Source organism: Panulirus ornatus, chromosome 2 (genome assembly GCF_036320965.1).
Source record: "Panulirus ornatus isolate Po-2019 chromosome 2, ASM3632096v1, whole genome shotgun sequence".
Lineage (NCBI taxonomy): Eukaryota > Metazoa > Arthropoda > Malacostraca > Decapoda > Palinuridae > Panulirus > Panulirus ornatus.
Genome location: NC_092225.1, coordinates 31,023,972 through 31,035,043, shown reverse-complemented (window position 1 = coordinate 31,035,043; position 11,072 = coordinate 31,023,972). Strand labels below are relative to the sequence as shown.

Sequence of the window (11,072 nt, the reverse complement as noted above, 5' to 3'; positions counted from 1 at the left end):
CATGGTTCCATCCGCTGCCAGATCCACTCCCAGATATCTAAAACACTTTACTTCCTCCAGTTTTTCTCCATTCAAACTTACCTCCCAATTGACTTGACCCTCAACCCTACTGTACCTAATAACCTTGCTCTTATTCACATTGGGGAAGAGCAGTGTGGTTTCAGAAGTGGTAGAGGATGTGTGGATCAGGTGTTTGCTTTGAAGAATGTATGTGAGAAATACTTAGAAAAGCAAATGGATTTGTATGTAGCATTTATGGATCTGGAGAAGGCATATGATAGAGTGATAGAGATGCTCTGTGGAAGGTATTAAGAATATATGGTGTGGGAGGCAAGTTGTTAGAAGCAGTGAAAAGTTTTTATCGAGGATGTAAGGCATGTGTACGTATAGGAAGAGAGGAAAGTGATTGGTTCTCAGTGAATGTAGGTTTGCGGCAGGGGTGTGTGATGTCTCCGTGGTTGTTTAATTTGTTTATGGATGGGGTTGTTAGGGAGGTGAATGCAAGAGTTTTGGAAAGAGGGGCAAGTATGAAGTCTGTTGGGGATGAGAGAGCTTGGGAAGTGAGTCAGTTGTTCGCTGATGATACAGCGCTGGTGGCTGATTCGTGTGAGAAACTGCAGAAGCTGGTGACTGAGTTTGGTAAAGTGTGTGAAAGAAGAAAGTTAAGAGTAAATGTGAATATATATATATATATATATATATATATATATATATATATATATATATATATATATATATATATATATTTATATATATATATATATATATATATATATATATATATATATATATATATATATATATATATATATATATATATTTATATATATATATATATATATATATATATATATATATATATATATATATATATATATATATATATATATATATATATATATCGTTAATGGGATGGCCTTGATTTGGGCATCAGCTGCCCTTGCCGTCTCGACTAACTTTAAAAAAAAAGTTGCAAAGCGTCTGTTTTAGGAGAGAATGGTTGGAATAAAGTAAACACAGACAGTGAATCCTAGAACTTTACACAAGCGTAGAAAGCTACTTCATAATATAGAAAGATAAAAAGACGTGGCCCCTCGTGTGTATAGCTCTACCCGTACTGTTCAAATCGGCAATTGCATGAGAGCATTTGTGTCGAATCAATGGAAGGGTAACATTACGTGGACTCGACTGGGACTATATCATACCCTGATGAAACAGGCCATATCCCTGTCAGCGATTTGCATCACCATTACAACATGCCATGTTTCCCACCGCTTCTTTATCGCAGCTGGAGAAATTTGAGTTGGCTTGAAAGGGTCAGAGAACACTTGAAAGTTCTGAAATCGATGATTAAATCTAGTTTTGTTATACGTTTCCTTTATGTATGGCTTATTTAGTACTGTATTGTAATTCTTGTAATTTACAATTTACTTTTACCTCTTGATTTAGTAATTTTACCCTTAGCTAGAAATGATTACATGCAATGATTTATGTTGACGTTCAGTATATATATATATATATATATATATATATATATATATATATATATATATATATATATATATTCTGATTAATTTCATCGTTCACTTCTCTGTCAGTTGAATTTAGGTATATCAATGAATTGTTCTCCGCTGTGATCAGCTGTCATGCCAGTCATCTGCTTTGTTTACATGTTCGAATCTTGGCCAGTGTTGCACGTGGAAAGAATGACTTGTCTGTCAAAAAGGGAACTCAAGATACAGGCATCTGAAGCTTCATTGGTTTTCTGAAGATTCTAAAAGGTAAGTATATGATACCGTGCATGGATAGTATAAGTTTTGAATGAATGATAATGATACAAATACAGTAGGTATTATGGGCGGGAGGACGACAATGAACGCTAGAGTAATTGATATTTTTCACTAATTAATGAGCTTAGATGGTACATAAGTTATTGATATTTATATTCACAATAGCAAAAGTTTTCTTGGTTGCGGCGGGAATTTCACTGGCTTATAACTACGTTAATTACGTTTATTATTCTCCGGAAAGAACGAAGAATATTTCGTTTTAATTTTTCTAAAGAATTGTTATATTATCAAAATTAAATCGCGTGGCTGTCAAACATCGAATAAGTTCTGACAAATTGGGCAAGGCTCAAACGGAGGGGAAATATACGATGAACGTAACTTAACCTAACCTAGCCAGTGGACCTAACCGGCGTCGGCGGTCTACTTGGCCATGGCGATATGCATCTCGCTTAGTTTACGTCTGCCTAATGAGTCACGTCTTCCTAAAATTAACAGCAAAACTTTTTATACTGTCAAGGTTTGCGAGTGTCAAGTGAAAATGTGTGAGATCGTCGTCTGTTGCAAATTAGCAGAGTGAATTTTATCTTTGACAATAAAGAAAATTGATATTCAAGGTGAAGTCACCTCTTCAACATTCCAGCTTTCATAGCTGTCTGTACATAGAAGATAGTATAAGGTACTCAAATAATGAAAATAGACACACACACACACACACACACACATTCTTTTTTTTTTCCAAAGAAGGAACAGAGAAGGGGGCCAGATGAGGATATTCCCTCAAAGGCCCAGTCCTCTGTTCTTAACGCTACCTCGCTAACGCGGGAAATGGCGAATAGTATGAAAGAAAGATATATATATATATATATATATATATATATATATATATATATATATATATATATATATAATTTTTCAATTTGTATAAGAGTTGTCCCTTCCTATATGTTCATATCATAGGTGTCCTACCGCTAAGGGGGAAACGTAATCAGTAGGCTACAGTCATATGGCCAGTTGCGTTATCTATGGTATGGCAGGTAGGGCAAGTTCTCTGGGCGCCACTCAACAGGTTTGTTTTTAAACATATGATACCCGATTTTTAACGGTTTGCTTTTGTGAGATAAAAAAGAAACTCGCCTACTTTTCAGCTTTAGTAATACTTTGCTACTATCATTTGCGTTACCGCTTTTACGTTACAATTTTGATCAAATAGGTCTTTAACACTGAGTCTTTAAGAGTTTATATAAATTTAAGTTTGGCTTAACTCGTCAACAGTTTATAATCACAGCTTACCTTTTTATATATATCAACTGTAGGTACATTTTTAATCAAGCCAGGGGCGCAATTTCATTGCTTGCCATAGGCGCTATTTCCCCTAGATACGCCCCTGAATAGTTGGAGTATTGATTAGCTCAAAATACTTTTTGTTTCAAAACTGAAAGATAAGATATTCAAACACTTGTATACTTGAAATAATCATGAGAAATATAATGCTCTAATTTACCGATACATACTCAGTAAATACGATGCAGTGGACCAGAAATATTTTAGAATTGACTTTAACAGCTTAATTAAGTGTCATTAAGACCACTAAACGTTATTTTGATACCATGTTTATGTCCATCATGAAAAAACACTTCTTATAATGAGATTTTAAAGGAAACCTTTTTTTTCTGAAAAAAAGATACCAAAAATTGAAGGTAATAGTTCAGGGTATTTTCTTTTAGCTCCAAAAACTTTTTCTTTCAAAGTTGAAAGATAAGATATTCAAACACTTCTATACTTGAAATAATCATGGAAAACATATTATAATGATCTGAGTTACCGATACATATCTAGCAAATAAGATGCAAAGAATCACAAGATATTTTAAAATTCATTTTATTTAACACCTTAATTGAGTGTCATTAAGAAGACTAAACGATATTTTTACACCATATTTGTATTCATCTTGAAAAATACTTCTTATGACAAGTTTTTAAAGGAAATCTATTTTTCTGAGAAAAATACCAAAAATTGAAGGTATTTTTTTAGCCCAAAAACTTTTTGTTTCAAAATTGAAAGTTAAGATATTCAAACACTTCTACACTTAAAATAATCACGAAAATATATAATGCTCACGGTTACCGATACATACTCAGTAAATACAATGCAAAGAAGCAGAAAATATTTTAGAATTGACTTCATTTAACAGCTTAGTTAAATTTATGAAGACGACTTGACGTCATTTTAACACCAGGTTTCTATTCAACCTGAAAAATTCTTATAATTAGTTTTTAAAGGAAATCAGTGGGAAAATACTAAAAACTGTAGGTGATAGCACATTTATTTTATTTAGCTCAAAAAACTTTGTTTCAAACTTGAAAGATAGAATGTTCAAACACTTCAGTACTTGAAATAATCATGGAAAATATTACCTCATAACGGATGCATACCCAGTAAATACGATGGAAAGGAGCAGAAGATATTTTTGAGATGACTTAATTTAACAGCTTAATTCAGTGTCACTAAGAGGACTAAACGTTATTTTAACACCAGATTTGTATTCAGCATGAAAAATACTTCCTATGACTTTATAAAGTAAATCTGTTTTGTGAGAAAAATACCGAAAAATGAAGGTAATAGTTCAGGGTATTTTTTTTGGCACCAAAAACTTTGTTTCAAAATTGAAAGATAAGATAGTCAAACACTTATATACTTGAAATAATCGTGAAAAATATATCCTAATGCTATCAGTTACCGATACATACTCAGTAAATACGATGAAAAGTAACATCAATATTTTAAAATCAACTACATTTAACAGTTTACTTCAGTGTCATTAAGAGGACTAAACGTTATTTTAACACTTTATTTGTATTCAAAATGTAAAACAATTCTTAAATGAGTTTGGAAAGGAAAGTTATTTTTCTGAGAAAAATACCAAAAATTGGAGGTAATATAGTTCAGATTATTTTTACCTAAAAAAACTTTTTGTTTTAGAATTGAAAGATAGAATATTCAAGTACTTCTGTACTTCAAATAATAATGGAAATATGTCATAATGCTCTGAGTTACCGATAAATACCCAGTAACTACGATGCAAAGGAGCAGAAAATATTATAGAATTGACTTCATTTAATAGCTTAAATGAATCTCATAAAGACGATTAAACGATATTTTAACACCAGATTTGCATTCAGAATGAAAAATACTTGTTATAGTGAGTTTTTAAAAGAAATCTAATTTTCTGAGAAAACTGCTAAAAATTGAAGGTAATAGTTTAGGGTATTTTTTAGCTCAAAAATATTTTGTTTTAAAATTAAAAAATAAGAAACTCAGACACATCTATACATGAAATAATCATGGAAAATATACCCTAATGCTCTGAGTTACAGATACTTACCCAGTAAATACGATACAAAGGAGCAGAAAATATTAAGAAATTAACTTCATTTAACAGCTTAAATGTATGTCATACAGACGACTAAACGATATTTTAACAGCAGATTTGTGTTCAGCATGAAAAATACTTGTTTTAATGAGTTTTTAAAGGAAATCTATTTTTCTGAGAAAAATGCCAAAAATTGAAGGTTACTTTAGGTTATTTTCTAACTCAAAAACTTTTTGTTTTAAAATTGAAAGATAAGATATTCATACACTTCTATACTTGAAATAATCATGGAATATATATCATAATGCTCTGAGTTGCCGATACATTCCCAATAAATACGATGCAAAGGAGCAGAAAATATTTTAAAATTGACTTTATTTAACAGCTTGAACGTCATAAAGACGACTAAACGATATTTTAACACCAGATTTGTATTCAGCATTAAAAATGCTTCTTATAATGAGTCTTAAAAGAAAATCTATTTTCTGGAAAAATAATGTCAAAACCTGAAGATAACTTCAGGGTAATTTTTAGCTCAATTTTTTTGTATCAAAATTGAAAGATAGTAATACTAAGATACTTCAATACTTGAAATAATCATGGGAAATATATCATAATGTTCTCAGTTACCGATACATTCCCAATAAATACGATGCAAAGGAGCAGAAATATTTTTGAATTGACCTCATTTAACAGCTAAAATTAATGTCATAAAGACGACTAAACTATATTTTAACACAGATTTGTATTCAGAATGAAAAATACTTATCAAGAGCTTTTAAATGAAATCTGTTTTTCTGAGAAAAATGCCAAAAATTGAAGGTATCCAGGGTATTTTTTAGCTCAAAAAACTTTTTGTTTTAAAACTGAAAGATAAGATATTCAAACACTTCTATACTTGACATAATCATGGAAAATATATCCTAATGCTCTGAGTTACCGATACTTACCCAGTAAATATGATACAAAGGAGCAGAAAATATTATGAAATTAACTTCATTTAACAGCTTAAATGTATGTCATACAGACGACTAAACGATATTTTAACACCAGATTTGTATTCAGCATAAAAAATACTTCTTATAGTGAGTTTTTAAGGGAAATCTATTTTTCTGAGAACAATGCCAAAAATTGAAGGTAATAGTTCAGGGTATTTTTTTGCTCAAAAAACTTTTTGTTTTAAAATTGAAAGATAAGATATTCAAACACTTCTGTACTTGAAATAATCATGGAAAATGTATCTTAATACTCTGAGTTACCGATACTTACTCAGTAAATACGATACAAAGGAGCAGAAAATATTATGAAATTAACTTCATTTAACAGCTTAAATGTATGTCATAGAGACGACTAAACGATATTTTAACACCAGATTTGTATTCAGCTATAAAAATACTTCCTATACTGAGTTTTTAAAGGAAAACTATTTTTCTGAGAAAAATGCCAAAAATTGAAGGTAATAGATAGTTCAGGGTATTGTTTTTTAGCTCAAAAAACGTTTTGTTTTAAAATTGAAAGATAAGATATTCAAACACTTCTATACTTGACATAATCATGGAAAATATATCCTAATGCTCTGAGTTACCGAGTTACCCAGTAAATACGATACAAAGGAGCAGAAAATATGAAATTAACTTCATTTAACAGCTTAAATGTATGTCATACAGACGACTAAACGATATTTTAACACCAGATTTGTATATAGCATGAAAAATCCTTCTTATACTGAGTTTTTAAAGGAAATCTATTTTTCTGAGAAAAATGCCAAAAATTGAAGGTAATAGTTCAGGGTATTTTTTAGCTCAAAAAACTTTTTGTTTTAAAATTGAAAGATAAGATATTCAAACACTTCTATACTTGACATAATCATGGAAAATATATCCTAATGCTCTAAGTTACCGATACATACCCAGTAAAAACGATGCAAAGGTGCAGAAAATAATTGAAGATTGACTTCATTTAACAGCGTAAATGAATGTCTTAAAGACGACTAAACGATATTTTAACACCAGATTTGTATTCAGCATGAAAAATCCTTCTTATAATGAGTTTTTACAGGAAATCCATTTTTTTCTGAAAAAAATGCCAAAAATTGAAGGTAATAGTTCAGGGTATTTTTTAGCTCAAAAAACGTTTTATTTTGAAATTGAAAGATAAATTATTCAAACACATATATATTTGACATACTCATGGATAATATATCCTAATGCTCTGAGTTACCGATACTTACCCAATAAATACGATACAAAGGAGCAGAAAATATTATGAAATTAACTTCATTTAAGAGCTTAAATGTATGTCATACAGACGAATAAACGAGATTTTAACACCAGATTTGTATTCAGCATAAAAAAATCCTTATGCTGAGTTTTTAAAGGAAATCTATTTTTCTGAGAAAAATGCCAAAAGTTGAAGGTAATAGTTCAGGGTATTTTTTAGCTCAAAAAACTTTTTCTTTTGAAATTGAAAGATAAGATATTCAAACACTTCTATACTTGAAATAATCATGGAAAATGTATCTTAATACTCTGAGTTACCGATACTTACCCAGTAAATATGATACAAAGGAGCAGAAAATATTATGAAATTAACTTCATTTAACAGCTTAAATGTATGTCATACAGACGACTAAACGATATTTTAACACCAGATTTGTATTCAGCTAGAAAAATACTTCTTATAGTTGAGTTTTTAAAGGAAATCTATTTTTCTGAGAAAATGCCAAAAATTTTTAGCTCAAAAAACTTTTTGTTTTAAAATTGAAAGATAAGATATTCAAACACTTCTATACTTGAAATAATCATGGAAAATGTATCTTAATACTCTGAGTTACCGATACTTACCCAGTAAATATGATACAAAAGAGCAGAAAATATTATGAAATTAACTTCATTTAACAGCTTAAATGTATGTCATACAGACGAATAAACGATATTTTAACACCACATTTGTATTCAGCATGAAAAATACTTCTTATACTGAGTTTTTAAAGGAAATCTATTTTCCTGAGAAAGATGCCTAAAATTGAAGGTAATAGTTCAAGGTATTTTTTAGCTCAAAAAACTTTTTTTTTTTAAATTGAAAAATAAGATATTCAAACACTTCTATGCTTGAAATAATCATGGAAAATGTCTCTTAATGCTCTGAGTTACCGATACTTACTCAGTAAATACGATACAAAGGAGCAAAAAATATTATGAAATTAACTTCATTTAACAGCGTAAATGTATGTCATACAGACGACTAAACAATATTTTAACACCAGATATGTATTCAGCTTGAAAAATACTTGTTATAGTGAGTTTTTAAAGGAAATTTATTTTTCTGAGAGAAATGCCAAAAATTAGAGGTAATAGTTCAGGGTATTTTTTAGCTCAAAAAACTTTTTGTTTTAAAATTGAAAGATAAGATATTCAAACACTTCTATACTTGAAATAATCATGGAAAATGTATCCTAATGCTCTGAGTTACCGATACTTACCCAGTAAATACGATACAAAGGAGCAGAAAATATTATGAAATTACCTTCATTTAACAGCTTAAATGTATGTCATACAGACGACTAAACGATATTTTAACACCAGATTTGTATTCAGCATGAAAAATACTTCTTATACTGAGTTTTTAAAGGAAATCTATTTTTCTGAGAGAAATGCCAAAAATTGAAGGTAATAGTTCAGGGTATTTTTTAGCTCAAAAAACTTTTTGTTTTAAAATTGAAAGATAAGATATTCAAACACTTCTATACTTGACATAATCATGGAAAATGTATCCTAATGCTCTGAGTTACCGATACTTACCCAGTAAATACGATACAAAGGAGCAGAAAATATTATGAAATTACCTTCATTTAACAGCTTAAATGTATGTCATACAGACGACTAAACGATATTTTAACACCAGATTTGTATTCAGCGTGAAAAATACTTCTTATACTGAGTTTTTAAAGGAAATCTATTTTTCTGAGAGAAATGCCAAAATTTGAAGGGTATTTTTTAGCTCAAAAAACTTTTTGTTTTAAAATTGAAAGATAAGATATTCAAACACTTCTATACTTGATATAATCATGGAAAATATATCCTAATGCTCTGAGTTACCGATACTTATCTAGTAAATACGATACAAAGGAGCAGAAAATATTATGAAATTACATTCATTTAACAGCTTAAATGTATGTCATACAGACAACTAAACGATATTTTAAGACCAGATTGCTATTCAGCATGAACAATACTTCTTATACTGAGTTTTTAAAGTAAATCTTTTTTTTCTGAGAGAAATGGCAAAAATTGAAGGGTATTTTTTTAGCTCAAAAAACTTTTTGTTTTAAAATTGAAAAATAAGATACTCAAACACTTCTATACTTGACATAATCATGGAAAATATATCCTAATGCTCTGAGTTACCGATACTTACCCAGTAAATACGATACAAAGGAGCAGAAAATACTATGAAATTAGCTTCATTTAACAGCTTAAATGTATGTCATACAGACGACTAACGATATTTTAACACCAGATTTGTATTCAGCATGAAGAGTACTTCTTATACTGAGTTTTTAAAGGAAATCTATTTTTCTGAGAAAAATGCCAAAAATTGAAGGTATTTATATGTTCAGGGTATTTTTTAGCTCAAAAAACTTTTTGTTTTCAAATTGAAAGATAAGATATTCAAACACTTCTATACTTGAAATAATCATGGAAAATGTATCTTAATACTCTGAGTTACCGATACTTACTCAGTAAATGCGATACAAAGAAGCAAAAAATTATATGAAATTAACTTCATTTAACAGCGTAAATGTATGTCATACAGACGACTAAACGATATTTTAACACCAGATTTGTATTCAGCATGAAAAATACTTCTTATACTGAGTTTTTAAATGAAATCTATTTTTTGAGAGAAATGCCAAAAATCTCAAAAAACTTTTTGTTTTAAAATTGAAAGATAAGATATTCAAACACTTCTATACTTGACATAATCATGGAAAATATATCCTAATGCTCTGAGTTACCGATACTTACCCAGTAAATACGATACAAAGGAGCAGAAAATATTATGAAATTACTTCATTTAACAGCTTAAATGTATGTCATACAGACGACTAAACGATATTTTAACACCAGATTTGTATTCAGCATGAAAAATACTTCTTATACTGAGTTTTTAAAGGAAATCTATTTTTCTGAGAGAAATGCCAAAAATTGAAGGTAATAGTTCAGGGTATTTTTTAGCTCAAAAAACTTTTTGTTTTAAAATTGAAAGATAAGATATTCAAACACTTCTATACTTGACATAATCATGGAAAATGTATCCTAATGCTCTGAGTTACCGATACTTACCCAGTAAATACGATACAAAGGAGCAGAAAATATTATGAAATTAACTTCATTTAACAGCTTAAATGTATGTCATACAGACGACTAAACGATATTTTAACACCAGATTTGTATTCAGCATGAAAAATACTTCTTATACTGAGTTTTTAAAGGAAATCTATTTTTCTGAGAAAAATGCCAAAAATTGAAGGTAATAGTTCAGGGTATTTTTTAGCTCAAAAAACTTTTTGTTTTGAAATTGAAAGATAAGATATTCAAACACTTCTATACTTGAAATAATCATGGAAAATGTATCTTAATACTCTGAGTTACCGATACTTACTCAGTAAATGCGATACAAAGAAGCAAAAAATATTATGAAATTAACTTCATTTAACAGCGTAAATGTATGTCATACAGACGACTAAACGATATTTTAACACCAGATTTGTATTCAGCATGAAAAATACTTCTTATACTGAGTTTTTAAATGAAATCTATTTTTTTGAGAGAAATTCCAAAAATTGAAGGTAATAGTTCAGGGTATTTTTTATCTCAAAAAACTTTTTGTTTTAAAATTGAAAGATAAGA

At 29.4% G+C, this 11,072-nt stretch overlaps 1 long non-coding RNA gene across 1 annotated transcript in view; it reads left to right on the top strand.

The window, feature by feature from the left end:
• Positions 1-1,676: 1,676 nt before the first annotated feature.
• Positions 1,677-11,072, top strand: part of LOC139755730 (uncharacterized) — a 36,325-nt gene continuing 26,929 nt past the window's right edge. The window contains exon 1 of the long non-coding RNA XR_011714152.1: positions 1,677-1,781. This is a non-coding gene — a long non-coding RNA (uncharacterized lncRNA). The remainder of the gene's footprint in view (positions 1,782-11,072) is intronic.